This window comes from Oncorhynchus keta, chromosome 21 (assembly GCF_023373465.1).
Source record: "Oncorhynchus keta strain PuntledgeMale-10-30-2019 chromosome 21, Oket_V2, whole genome shotgun sequence".
NCBI lineage: Eukaryota > Metazoa > Chordata > Actinopteri > Salmoniformes > Salmonidae > Oncorhynchus > Oncorhynchus keta.
In genome coordinates this window covers 25,294,002-25,309,360 of record NC_068441.1, presented here as the reverse complement: position 1 = coordinate 25,309,360, position 15,359 = coordinate 25,294,002, and the positions used below count along the sequence as shown (strand labels likewise).

The 15,359-nt window shown below is 45.0% G+C and overlaps 1 long non-coding RNA gene across 1 annotated transcript; it reads left to right on the top strand.

Moving 5' to 3' along the window:
- Positions 1 to 1,698: 1,698 nt before the first annotated feature.
- LOC118399779 (uncharacterized) lies at positions 1,699 to 10,269 on the top strand. Its single transcript, XR_004828907.2, has 5 exons — positions 1,699 to 1,950; positions 7,733 to 8,035; positions 8,152 to 8,226; positions 8,356 to 8,683; positions 8,927 to 10,269. It is a non-coding gene; the product is annotated as an uncharacterized LOC118399779 (long non-coding RNA).
- Positions 10,270 to 15,359: the final 5,090 nt, after the last annotated feature.

Here is a 15,359-nt window from a genome sequence, read left to right as displayed (position 1 = left end):
AAAAGGATACAAGGTAGTGGTCGGAGACTTGGAGGGGAGTTGCAATGAGGTTAGTGGAAGAACAGCATCTAGTAAAGATGAGGTCGAGCGTATTGCCTGCCTTGTGAGTAGGGGGAAGGTGAGAGGGTGAGGTCAAAAGAGGAGAGGAGTGGAAAGAAGGAGACAGAGAGGAATGAGTCAAAGGTAGACGTGGGGAGGTTAAAGTCGCCCAGAACTGTGAGAGGTGAGCCGTCCTCAGGAAAGGAGCTTATCAAGGCATCAAGCTCATTGATGAACTCTCCGAGGAACCTGGAGGGCGATAAATGATAAGGATGTTAAGCTTGAAAGGGCTGGTAACTGTGACAGCATGGAATTCAAAGGAGGCGATAGACAGATGGGTAAGGGGAGAAAGAGAGAATGACCACTTGGGAGAGATGAGGATCCCGGTGCCACCACCCCGCTGACCAGAAGCTCTCGGGGTGTGCGAGAACACGTGGGCGGACGAAGAGAGAGCAGTAGGAGTGGCAGTGTTATCTGTGGTGATCCATGTTTGCGTCAGTGCCAAGAAGTCGAGGGACTGGAGGGAGGCATAGGCTGAGATGAACTCTGCCTTGTTGGCCGCAGATCGGCAGTTCCAGAGGCTACCGGAGACCTGGAACTCCACGTGGGTCGTGCGCGCTGGGACCACCAGATTAGGGTGGCCGCGGCCACGCGGTGTGGAGCGTTTGTATGGTCTGTGCAGAGAGGAGAGAACAGGGATAGACAGATACATAGTTGACAGGCTACAGAAGAGGCTACGCTAATGCAAAGGAGATTGGAATGACAAGTGGACTACACGTCTCGAATGTTCAGAAAGTTAAGCTTACGTAGCAAGAATCTTATTGACTAAAATGATTAAAATGATACAGTACTGCTGAAGTAGGCTAGCTGGCAGTGGCTGCGTTGTTGACTTTGTAGGCTAGCTGGCAGTGGCTGCGTTGTTGACACTACACTAATCAAGTCGTTCCGTTGAGTGTAATAGTTTCTACAGTGCTGCTATTCGGGGGCTAGCTGGCTAGTTAGCAGTGTTGATTACGTTACGTTGCGTTAAAAGAACGACAATAGCTGGCTAGCTAACCTAGAAAGTCGCTCTAGACTACACAATTATATTTGATACAAAGACGGCTATGTAGCTAGCTAGGTAGCTAGCTACGATCAAACAAATCAAACCGTTGTACTGTAATGAAATTAAATGAAAATGTGATACTACCTGTGGAGCGAAGCGGAATGCGACCGGGTTGTTGAGTTCTATTCGGAAGACGTTGGCTAGCTGTTGGCTAGCTAGCAGTGTCTCCTAAGTTAAGGACGACAAATAGCTGGCTAGCTAACCTCGGTAAATTAAGATAATCACTCTAAGACTACACAATTATCTTGGATACGAAGACAGCAAAGACAGCTATGTAGCTAGCTAACACTACACTAATCAAGTCGTTCAGTTGAGTGTAATAGTTTCTACAGTGCTGCTAATCGGTGGAGGTTTGCTAGCTGGCTAGCTGCTGGGCAGAGCAGTGAAGACTACGTTAGGACGACGAAATACGATAATTACGCAATTATCTTTGATACAAAGACGGCTATGTAGCTAGCTAAGAAGAAATTGCTAAGATTAGACAAATCAAACCGTTGTACTATAATGAAATGTAATGAAAAAGTTATACTACCTGCGGAGCGAAATGCGGATGCGACCGCTCGCTCCAACTCGGTACAATTAAAGAAATTAGAATACAACTTTTTATACAACTTTATGCAAATGAAATACTTAATACACCACCGACAACACACACAGCCTAACACAGACACACTTCTCAGCATCCCCACACACTCACACAGCACACCCACCACATCACACATAGCTTAACACTGACCCACACTTCTCGCTAAGTCGGAACTGTAACACAGAAGGCTACTAGTCTAATAACATTGCTTACTTATAAGGTAAGTCTACATCTGAGTTGGGTTATATTGTAATGTTGTTTTTGGTGTTGATGAGTTACTCTAGTTATGGAAGGATAAACTGCAGCAAATCATTTCCGCCTAGGCACAGAAGAGACATATGGGGCACATTTTCAATTCAGTTGTATTTGGCTATGTTTTTATCGATTGTAGGGCTGTAGCCACTGTATTCTGGTAGTTTTTACTTGAAAGAATAAAACAATCAAGAAACTCGCGCTGGCAAAATACAGCCAATGCTGCGCAGCTCTGCTTCTCGCCTGGTTTGTTGCCTCTGCAAACTGCTTCAGACAGTAGCTGTGTTCAAATGCCCATACTAACATACTGTATATTACATGAGTATATACTACTTACTATTAGTTCATTTTAGTATCCTGTAAATGAACAGTATACTTTCAGTTGAGCCTACTAACGTTTTGCCTGTCTACCGGAAATTGATGCTGTTGCTATGCAATCTCTTGCTAGCATAACAAATGATTAGCTAGACATCTTACGAAAATCGTACTAAACTCAGAGCGCACACTGGACGCTCTGGCTGAGGAGTAGGGTTGATCCCTTAGCTATGTGATAACTACTTCTGAGTGTTTAGAGCTTGAGGTAGTCACCTCATACAAGTACTGCAGGCTAAGGTTAAATCTAGACTTGGTTTCCTTTATCGTAATCGCTCCTCTTTCCCCCCAGCTGCCAAACTAACCCTGATTCAGGTGACCATCTGTGGCGGAAGAATCAGAATTAGTTGTGTAACATAGATAATTAAGATGTCTTATCTGCATAATATGCTTATGTGATATACTTGTTATTAGAATGTATCCCTTTGGACTCTGGTGTTGGCAGTTGCACTTCCTCCCTCAGCTGGGGGTCAGTCACCTGGGGCCCAGAGAGGGGAGAGGTCAGGCTTGTCTTTTACATGTCCCTGGTGCTCTGCAGAATATCAGAAAGGGAAGAGGACAGGAGGGAACATTGTCTTCATATGTAAATGTGTCTTTACCTATTCTTAAACCATGTGAATGTGTCTTTACCTATTCTTAAACCATGTGAATGTGTCTTTACCTATTCTAAACCATGTGAATGTGTCTTTACCTATTCTAAACCATGTGAATGTGTCTTTGCCTATTCTAAATCATGTGAATGTGTCTTTACCTATTCTAAACCATGTGAATGTGGCTTTACCTATTCTAAACCATGTGAATGTGTCTTTACCTATTCTAAACCATGTGAAGGGATGGTGTGATTAATGGGGAACCAATTCATTGTCTCCACAATGTCTGTGCGTCAGTCACTCCCTCCTTTGGCAATGGGGGATGTGTGTGGTAGTGTCTGGAACCATTGTATGTCATCTCTGATGTTGCACTTATCCTGGGATAGTGTATGACCTAGAGGCTCACTCCCCTCAGTGAGCTTGTCCAGGAGTGGGGTCAAGAAGGGATTTTACTTGAGATGGGAGTATCTGGAGTTGACAATTGATTTATGCCATTTGATGAGTTGGTGTTTTTGTGCTATGAAGTGCCAGGAACGAGATTGAAACCTTGTCTTAGGGACCAAACTGAACGATAATTTATAGCGAATGCTATCTGGCTATGGGATACTCCTTTCTCATTTAAAAATTCTCACCTGTGACCTGTTCAAAACATCTGGTTTGTTATGTCGACTAGGGGGTGGATCTTGGCTATAAAAGACTGATTAACTGCCATGTTCAGGGGCAGAACGACGGATGTCAGCTCAGGGATTCAATCTTGCAACCTTTCAGTTAATAGTCCAACGCTCTAACCACTAGGCTACCTGCTGCCTCTGTGACTTATGTTCCATCCCTTCAGTACAGTTGGTAACCATTGCTATAAATGCTAAAAATCCAATCTTACTGAAACATATATCACTTGTTGACCTATCTCTCTGTACTGGTACAGATCTTCTACTCACACCACTCCTCTCAGGAATGCTATACATTCCTTTGTCTCATGCCCTTCTGCACACTTCTCACACCTAGTAACCTCCCTCATACACACTACTGCAACATGCCCATAAGCTTGACACCTGTAACAACATAATGTATTCGGTACAAAATCTCGTACAGGATAACTTATATAGCCTAACATCACTTTGTCGGGCAAAGACTCAACATCAAAACTCAAAAGAACAGACAATGACTGTTCTGTTTCACCACCTTTGCCACCCTGTCTGCGTCGCACCAAACAATGAGCATCACAAACAGCAGGAATCTTCCCCTTCAGTTGGTAAACTTTAACATTTACTGCTACCCCAGTAATCACTCCTTTCAATGGCGCCCTTTTCTTGAGAGTGCAACAATTCCCATTTCTTGCCCACATTCGTTTAATGCAGAGCGCCTTAATATATGCCATTCTCCCTCTGACCAGCAGAAACACAAACAATTAACACAAGACCACTTCTGGTTACCCTCACCGATTCCACAGTACCCAACTCTGTTTTCACACACCCTTAAACCACAAATGGATCAGCCAAAAGGCAAGGGTCAATTTTTTCCAAAAACTTCACTCCTACTGTCACAGACTCATCTTTATCCTGACCCTCGGGCAAGCCTCGGCCTTCGAGGACTTCACCAGACCTACCACCTCCTAACATGCTAGATTACGGAGACGTAATTTATAGGTCGCCAGGTAAGGGTGGTCTCGAGCGGCTAGATGTTCTTTACCATTCGGCCAGATTAGCCACCAATGCTCCTTATAGGACACATCACTGCACTCTACACTCCTCTGTAAACTGGTCATCTCTGTATACCTGTCGCAAGATCCACTGGTTGATGCTTATTTAGAAAACTCTTAGGCCTCACTTCCCCCTATCTGACATACCTACTGCAGCCCTCATCCTCCACATACAACACCCGTTCTGCCAGTCACATTCTGTTAAAGGTCCCCACCATGTTGTGCTGCTGCCATGCTGTGTTGCTACCATGTTGTTGTCATGTTGTGTTGCTACCATGCTGTTTTGTCATTAGGGTTGGGTTGGTTACTTTCTAAATGTAATCCATTACAGTTACTAGTTACCTCTCCAAAATTGACATCAGTAACACAACTTTTGGATTAACCAAACTCAGTAACATAATCTGATTCCTTTCAGTTACTTTTTCGATTACTTTCCACTGAAGAGGCATTAGAAGAAAACAAAAATGTATGTTACCAATTGAACATCTATTGCAGGATAAACCAATGTTAAAGTTTACATAGCTGGCCAAATATGGATGTTCTACTAAATATAATAACATGATTACATTATATCTTTACATTAATATATATAATTTATAAATCCAAAAATGGATGTCGCAACTACAGATTGCCCCTTTAAGACTATCAAAAGCCCCACTTTTATTCCATACTATGCAGATGTTGGGACTATTTTTTTTCGAGAACCAGTTACGGTAAAATAATAATTTGTTTCTATGTCATATAGACCCATTATTCCATATAAAACAAATACTTGTCACGGTTTTCTAATGGTGAAGGAGAGTCGGACCAAACTGCAGCGTGTCGATTGCGATCCATGTTTATTTAAACAAACGTAAAACACGACTAAACACAAACACTACAAAACAATAAACGAAAACAAACAAAAACCGAAACAGCCTATACATGTGTCCAACTAACATCTAACAAGGACATCAAGACACTCAGGACAATCACCCACAATACAACCAAAGAATATGGCTGCCTAAATATGGCTCCCAATCAGAGACTACGATAAACACCTGCCTCTGATTGAGAACCACTTCAGACAGCCATAGACTCTCCTAGAACACCCCACTAAGCTACAATCCCACTAAGCTACACACCACATACAAAAACCCATGTCACACCCTGGCCTGACCAAATACATAAAGAAAAACACAAAATACTTCGACCAGGGCGTGACAATACTGTATGAAGTGAAAAGTTGTGTTTTTCATCAAAGCCCAGAACATTAAAGCATGTTTGTGAAAAGCCACCAATTTCACAGGAAGTTTAATCACAATATATGGACATTGTAGTAAGAAATGAAGCCCTCCAAACTTATGAATAACCATATGAGGTATAATATTCCAGAAACTATGAGGATTTCTCTAGTACCTTTTAACCCAGTTTATCTTACGTGGCTTGTTTTTCCATATGAAGTTGTACAATGGCCTATCTAAGGTACAGCAAGTGGATTTGGAATGTCAATAGATTAAAAAAGATAGGATGCACAAGATAGCCCCTCAGCTTTGGATAAAAGCACCCTCCCTTGAAGACATGTATCCCTCCCTAACCATGAGGATACTTATTTTGATAGATTCAGTTACAGGATTCAAATTAAGATCAGTCACAGCCTTAAGATTTTTGGTGATCTTTACACCGAGGTAGGTTACAGTATATTTTTCAGAGATGTTACCATCTGCTGGATTGACAGCTCCTTTCAGAATAAACATCTCACATTTGGAAGGATTTAATACTAAACCTGAGATTTTGGAGAACTGCTTCACAATATCCAATGCTAATCTAGCTTGTGACACATTTGTCAAGGTGTCCAATGTGCACCAATGTGTCTGAGGAAACACCGTACACCTGGCAAACGTGTCAGCGTGCACTGCGCCCGGCCAGCCACAGATGTCGCTAGTGTGTGAAGGGACAAGGACATCCCTGCCGGCAAACCCTCCCTAACCCGGACGACCCTGGCCCAATTGTGCGCCGCCCCACGTGTCTCCCGGTCACGGCCGGCTGCAACAGAGCCTGGACTCAAACCCAGAATCTCTAGTGGCACAGTGATGCAGTGCCTCCCGTCTGTCCTGAGCTGCCGGAGCCTCCCGTCTGTCCTGAGCTGCCGGAGCCTCCCGTCTGTCCTGAGCTGCCGGAGCCGCCCGTCTGTCCTGAGCTGCCGGAGCCTCCCGTCTGTCCTGAGCTGCCGGAGCCTCCCGTCTGTCCTGAGCTGCCGGAGCCTCCCGTCTGTCCTGAGCTGCCGGAGCCTCCCGTCTGTCCTGAGCTGCCGGAGCCGCCCGTCTGTCCTGAGCTGCCGGAGCCTCCCGTCTGTCCTGAGCTGCCGGAGCCTCCCGTCTGTCCTGAGCTGCCGGAGCCTCCCGTCTGTCCTGAGCTGCCGGAGCCTCCCGTCTGTCCTGAGCTGCCGGAGCCGCCCGTCTGTCCTGAGCTGCCGGAGCCGCCCGTCTGTCCTGAGCTGCCGGAGCCGCCCGTCTGTCCTGAGCTGCCAGAGCCGCCCGTCTGTCCTGAGCTGCCAGAGCCGCCCGTCTGTCCTGAGCTGCCGGAGCCGCCCGTCTGTCCTGAGCTGCCGGAGCCGCCCGTCTGTCCTGAGCTGCCAGAGCCGCCCGTCTGTGCATGAAAATGAGTCGTCTCTCCTTGAATGACAACAATAACTTTATTGAAGAACCCTACTGTTGACCAATCACTGACGAGGGGGCGTAGAATGCGGCTTGGAACTTCAACTTGCCTCCAGAACATTTTTTGTGTGCCCGAACAGCCGACAAATTCCTAACCGAAGGCCAAAAACGTCACAAAATGTCATCATAATATATTTACAAACTCTTCTGAGCTGTTCGTCTGGGAAGCATGCAGACACCTTTAGATGACAATGAAGCGTTTTAGGATGCAAACAAATATATTTGCAGTTTGGATTAGGAGTGTTTTTAGCTCCTTGGAGGCCATCTTGTTGTGAGATTTCTTGTCACTGTGTATCTAGCCCTATTGGAAAGCCCGGCCCTCGATTCTCCAGTGGCTTGTGTACTGTAGCATGGTTCTCACTTAGTAGTAAAATGTTTGTGTGTGTATTGCAGAGTAGCCTGGTGGCATTTTACAGTGGGGACAGTGACCCAGAGGAGGCAGCAGACCCAGATCAGGGAGTTGGAGGCGATGAGCGGTCAGACAGGCCGACAGACTGGAGGAAGTTGGACTATCTGCTCTGTCTCAGGCAGTTCCCTAGCGAAGACGCCCTGCTGCGGCACCAACAGCTTCAGACCTGCAGTATGGCAACAGCAGGATGACACTTTAATCTCTATGAGTCTGGGTGGAAATATTTTGGGTTATTTTTAGCCCTGCCATCTGCTCAGGGTGTGCAATTGTCCTTTAGCTTAAACAAGGTGAGAACATACATTCTGTTGCACTTTCATGCCAAGACTAGTCGTGCCTTTTAAATGTGTGAATTGCATAGTTCCCGGGGGGAATTAACCTTTTTATTCTGTTAAAATCGTTTTAGCAAAACTTGGAAATTCACAGACGATCCAAACTATTGGAAGCCGAGCTGGAGGAGTTGGAGAGAAAATATATAGAGGTAGGCTCTACTCTTTGAAGATTTCTACCATTTACAGGGTGACTTTTAGAAAGTTGAGATATTCAAAGACACCTCTGAGTTGTATCATGTTGATATTATTCTATGATTCTCTGTGTTGCTGAAATACAGAGACAGAGCAGCTGAAAGAAGGGATAAGAATGGTGTTCCTGAACCACCAGCGCCCAAGAAGAAGAAATTCTATCAGCCTGCTGTTCCCCCCTATCTCAAAAGCAGGGGTCTCATATTCCCCTAACATATGTTATTGTCCAACTATAGCCTTGATCAATTCAAGTTAACATAACTAATAAATGAATTACATTTGATTTAATATAATTTGATTAATTCCCATCTCTTCTCAACCACCTGACACACAGGAACTATGAGCAGCCCACCAAAGACGGTCTGACTAATGCTAACATTGGGAACATGATGCTGCAGGCAATGAGCTGGCAAGAAGGTAAGGGCCAGGGCCGCAACTAGCCGTGCATCACTGTCAGACAAAACTAGAAACTATACAGGCCTTTTCACCTGCAAAGATGGCTTGAAGTTCCATGTCCCTGGGCTGTTTCCTGGCAGATGGGGTTGGTGTGTGAAGGTGTGTTGAGTTTGTATATGTGTGGCCAATTAGCAGGTGTACCTGAGGGGTCCCTGACCCCAATCTGTCTATTTTAATAGGCATCTTCTTGCCCTCTCCCCACAGGCATCATTACGGACCAAGGGCACACGCCTGGGCATCAAGGGAAGCAACTACGAACTCTACGCATCGGACACCTACAAGGACACCGTGCTCAAGGCCATCTTTGCACGCTTCATAGAGCTTGCGTGAACAGGGACTACAGCCGCCCTCTCCTTCCTCACCCCTACACCCTTGTTACCCCATTATCCCCATCACTGTGAAAATTATAAGAACAAGAGGAGCATGTACATTTGCTATTTAAGTGTTTTGTTTGGTTTACTTTATTTGTTCTTCCTTTCTGTGGCCATGTACAACAGCTACAAAAAATTAAGATATCAGGCATTCTATTAACCACAGGCCAAGCTAGTTCTTGTCCATTTCGTGTATTTGTTTTCCTTCCATATATACTGAACAAAAATATAAATGCAACACTTATTGTTGGTCCCATATTTCATGAGTTGAAATAAATGATCCCAGAAATGTTCCACATGCATTTCTCTCAAATGTGGTGCACAAATTTGTTTACATCCCTGTTAGTAAGCATTTCTACTTTGCCAAGATAACCCATCCACCTGACAAGTGTGGCATATCAGGAAGCTGATTAAACAGCATGACCATTACACAGGTGCACCATTGTGAGGCCCATTTTTTAAAGGTCTCTGTAACCAACAGATGCATATCTGTATTTCCAGTCATGCGAAATCCATAGATTAGGGATATGAACTGTAACTCAGTAAAATCTTTGGAATTGTTGCATGCTGTGCTTATATTTTTGTTCATATAAAATGCTGTCATTAGCATTCTGTACAGTTTGTATAGTTAATACATTTGTACAGAATCCAGATGTGGCTGTTCTGAGCTTCTCTCTAGTTGTTTATCTGAAACAGATCAGAATTTAACCTGACGTGTACTCGCGTGCTTCCATCTAGAACTGCACTTTTTGTTTTCTGGTCTTTAAATGTTAGAGCACGTTTTTCATTACAAGGATAGGGATCAATCCTATGCCTTTCACAGAATCAAATCAGACGCATGAAGAGATGCTGCAAGTTACAGTATGCCGATGAGCACTATAGTCAATATTTTGCATTATGTCCTGAGAGCTTTAAATTGTTCCTTCAGTGTAGCGACTAAATAGGCACTGTGATTTAATAAGGCAGTTTGAGTTCTTAGGAGCAGTACTGTGATGTGAGTTGCCCCTCCACAGAGCCTGTCTGACTCACTGGATATTACTGAGCTGTTCCTCCTGGGACAGTGTGCTGGATCCCTGACCACAACGTTACTCCTCACCACTGCTGATCTCTCACCTCACCTGGCTTTTGAGTGTACCCACCAGAACAGATGTGATTCCTCCATTGGGGTTTGACAAATTGTGCTTAATGGAAATGTTTTGACTAATTAAAAACTGTTGTTCTTTATTAGTGGTTGATATTACTGTAACCTGTTGTTTGTGGCGTTGGACTACTAGACATAGAGGTTCCCTTGAATGTATACAGGTGTGGAATGCACATGATTAAGTCTATGGAGCGCAGCGGAACAGCAACATTGCTGCTTAAGCATACAATCAAACCCTATTTCCAGCAGGCTCCTGATGCCGGAGACAATGATGTTTTATACATATATGTGATATCACCTGGCTTCCTCTTGATAGACTAGGAGTATTATATCCAAAATCAATTCATCAAAGTCAAGCATGTGTGTGTCTTTGTTTTCCACCAGGTTAATATTGGATTTAACAGTCACAGTGTAACACAGATCAGTGTAATAACTCATTAGATGATGCAGGAATAGCCAAGGTAGCAGGAATGTCTCAACTTGGGCCAAGTCATGAGCATTGAATACTGACAGCTAACATAGTTAAGACTAGACCTGGTGTGTGATTGGCGCCGGAGAAGAAGGCAGACGTTTTACGTGTCCCCAACCGATTGTGTTTTTTTGTTTGTTTATTTGCGTCGTTTGTAACTTATTTTGTTACTTATTTTGTACATAATATTGCCGCTACCGTCTCTTTTGACTGAAAAAAACTTCTGGACATTAGGACTGAGATTTTTTCCTTTCACAACTCTGACGAGCCGACGCGAACGATATACTGCGTTCTCTGGAACAGGCCCATGATTTGCATGACAGGGAGATGGAGAAAAAGGGGACAGAGGGCGGGCTGCCTTCTGAGAATTCGTAGGCGATCGAATAAACTCCCAATTCCTTCCATTCTGATAGCAAACGTGCAATCTTTGGAGAATAAAATTGATGACCTATGCGGAAGATTAAACTACCAATGGGACATTCAAAACTGTAATATTTTATGCTTCACAGAGTCATGGCTGAACGATGACACTATCAACACACAGCTGGCTGGTTATACGCTGTACCGGCAGCATGGAACAGCAACGTCTGGTAAGACAAGGGGCAGCGGGCTATGTATTTTTGTAAATAACAGCTGGTGCACGATATCCAAGGAAGTCTCAAGCTATTACTCGCCTGAGGTAGAGTATCTCATGATAAGCTGTAGACCACACTTTCTACCTAGAGCCTAGAGAGTTTTCATCTGTATTCTTCGTAGGTGTTTACATACCACCACAGTCAGAGGTTGGCACTATAATAGCATTGAATGAGATATATTCCGCCATAAGCAAACAAGAAAACACTCACCCAGAGGCGGCGCTCCTAGTAGCCAGGGACTTTAATGCAGGAAAACTTAAATCCATTTTTCCAAATTTCTATCAGCATGCTAAATGTGCAACCAGAGACCACCTTCACTCCACACACAGAGATGCACACAAAGATATCCCCCGCCCTCCATTTGGCAAATCTGACCATAAATCCATCCTCCTGATTCCTGCTTACAAGCAAAAATTAAAGCAGGAAGCACCAGTGACTAGATCAATAAAAAAGTGGTCAGATGAAGCAGATGCTAAGCTACAGGACTGTTTTGCTAGCATAGACTGGAATATGTTCTGGGACTCCTCTGATCGCATTGAGGAGTACCCCACATCAGTCATTGGCTTCATCAATAAGTGCATCGATGACGTCGTCCCCACAGTGACCGTACGTACATACCCCAACCAGAAGCCATGGATTACAGGCAACATCCACACTGAGCTAAAAGCTAGAGCTTCCGCTTTCAAGGAGCGGGACTCTAACCCAGAAGCTTATAAGAAATCCCGCTATGCCTTCCGACGAACCATCAAACAGGCAAAGCATCAATACAGGAGACTAAGATCGAATCATACTACTCCGGCTCTGATGCTCGTCGGATGTGGCAGGGCTTGCAAATCATTACAGACTACAAAAGGAAGCATAGCCGAGAGATGCCCATGCATGAGAGCACCAGCTGTTCTTAAAGACTGTGTGATCATGCTCTTCGCAGCCGATGTGAGTAAGACCCTTAAACAGGTCAATATTCACAAGGCCGCAGGGCCAGACAGATTACCAGGACGTGTACTGCGAGCATGCGCTGACTAACTGGCAAGTGTATTCACTAACATTTTCAACCTCTCCCTGCCTGAGTCTGTAATACTAACATGTTTCAAGCAGACCACCATCATGCCTGTGCCCAAGGAAGCAAAGGTAACCTGCCTAAATGACTACCGATCCGTAGCACTCATGTCTGTAGCATTGAAGTGCTTTGAAAGGCTGGTCATGGCCCACATCAACACCATTATCCCAGAAACCCTAGACCCACTCCAATTTGCATACCACCCCAACAGATCCACAGATGATGCAATCTCTATTGCACTCCACACTGTCCTTTCCCACCTGGACAAAAGGAACACCTATGTGAGAATGCTATTTATTGAGTACAGCTCAGCGTTCAACACCATAGTGCCCTCTAAGCTCATCAATAAGCTAAGGACCCTTGGACTAAACACCTCCCTCTGCAGCTGGATCCTGGACTCTGACGGGCCGCCCCCAGATGGTAACAACACATCCGTCATGCTGATCCTCAACACGGGGGCCCCTCAGGGGTGCGTGCTCAGTCCCCTCTTGTACTCCCTGTTCGCTCATGACTGCACGGCCATGCATGACTCCAGAACATCATTAAGTTTGCAGATGACACAACAGTGGTAGACCTAATCACCGACAACGACGAGACAGCCTATAGGGAGGAGGTCAGAGACCTGGCCGTGTGGTGCCAGGACAACAACCTCTCCCTCAACGTGATCAAGACAACGGAGATAATTGTGGACTGCAGGATCAAGAGTACCGAGCACGCCCCCATTCTCATCAACGAGGCTGCAGTGGAGCAGATCACTAACAAACTAACATGGTCCAAGTACACCAAGACAGTCGTGAAGAGGGCACGACAAAACATATTCCTCCTCAGGAGACTGAAAAGATTTGGCATGGGTCCTCAGATCGTCAAAAGGTTCTAGAGCTGCACCAGAGCATCCTGACTGGTTGCATCACTGCCTGGTATGGTAACTGCTTTGCCTCCAACCGCAAGGCACTACAGAGGGTAATGCGAACGGCCCAGTACGTCACTGGGGCCAAGCTTCCTGCCATCCAGAACCTCTATACATGGCGGTGTCAGAGAAGGCCCTAAAAATTGTCAAAGACTCCAGCCACCCTAGTCATAGACTGTACCCTCTGCTACTGAACGGCAAGTCGTACCGGAGCGCCAAGTCTAGGTCCAAGAGGCTTCTAAACAGCTTCTACCCCTAAGCCGACAGACTCCTGAACACCTGATCAAATGGCTATCCAAACTCTTTGCATTGCTCCCCCCTTTTACACCGCTGCTACCCTCTGTTGTTATCATCTACGCATAGTCATTTTAATAACTCTACCAACATGTACATATTACTTCAACTGGCCGGTGCCCCCGCACATTGACTCTGTACCGGTACCCCCCTGTATATAGTCTCACTATTGTTATTTTACTGCTGCTTTTTAATTTCTTGTTACTTTATTATTCTTATCTGTACTTTTTTAAAACTGCATTGTTGGTTAGGGGCTAGTAAGTAAGCATTTCACTGTACTGTCTATACCTGTTGTATTCAGCGCATGTGACTAATAAAATTATATTTGATTTGATTCGTATCTGTTTTGCATCACACCACTCCTTGGCTTGTTTGAGTTAATGATTTAAGGGACCTTTGATTCTCTTTCTGCATAGGTAGTCCTGTTATGACTTTGATCCATATGGTTTTGAGCTGGACACGATGCTGGAAGGAGGAGATCAAGGAGGAGCTTACCTGACCATACTCTGACCTTAGAGACTTGTTTTATTTCTCTATTTGGTTAGGTCAGGGTGTGATTTGGGTGGGCATTCTATGTTTTCTATTTCTTTGTTTTTGGCCTCGTGTGGTTCCCAATCAGAGGCAGCTGTCTATCGTTGTCTCTGATTGGGAATCATACTTAGGCAGCCTTTTTCCCACCTATGTTGTGGGTAATTATTTATTTTCTGTTTGTGTTTTTGTGCGCCACGGTTGCGTCACGGTTGGTTTCTGTTTACCTGTTTTTTTTCGGTGAAAGTTTCACTTTATTAAAAGATGTGGAAATACATGCACGCTGCGCCTTGGCTCATCTATGACAGGGAGTTTGAAGACCGTGAACGTAACACCTGAGCTCCTGCTGCAGCCACAGGTTTCTATGGACAGACAGACAGATGTCAGTCATACTGATCTACTCAGTCTAATTTTCACTGACACATCACCACCACATAATGCTCCTCTGTGAGTAGGCTTAGGGTCTTCGAGCTTGTCCAAGGGCAACAGGTGTAGTCTTTGTTTAAAATTAGACTACTTACTCTCTAGCCCCTTGGGTCTGGCTCCTGTATAGGGTGTTGCTTTACACCCTGATCTGGTGTATGTACTCTGGCCTGCCATTTTCCAATCCCAAGTGGCTCATCTTCAGCCAACTAACCTACTGCCTGATGGTGGTCTACCACCTGGTGGTTTCCTGTAACCTGTCCTGTGCCACGCTCCTGGTCAGGTGCCACTTCAGGTACCATAGAAAGACCTGTCCTGGAGGTAATATGGCTGCCAACGCTGCATTTGAATTTACTGGTCGAAGAGGTAGGCTGGGTCTGTGCAGGGAGGCCTGGTGATGGAGGGTGTGGGCAGGTGGCGGTCTCCCTCATGGACCCATCCTCCTCATTGTTCAGTCCCAGGAGGAGGGGAGAGGTCCTGGGCGATGAGGCCACTCAGTCCCTGCTCTCATCCACCACCAGTACTCATAGTCTGAACTTACATAGAGCTTGATGCCATGTTGTTTTACATGTTCTGCATAATGTCATCCATACGTGTCGTCCGGTCCCTGTCAGACCAAATAATACAATGCTTAATTGATATTATCTTGACTTTGTAGTGTGTGGTGTTATAGTTGCCTGATCCAAGAGGTAACAAACATCACACTTACCAAATGTTTATCTTCGTATCAGCAGGGGGCAGTAACAGTATTAGTTGCTTTCATCACTGTGTTCAGCCTTAGTCAGTGGTCTGTATGGTCATTTCACATAGTA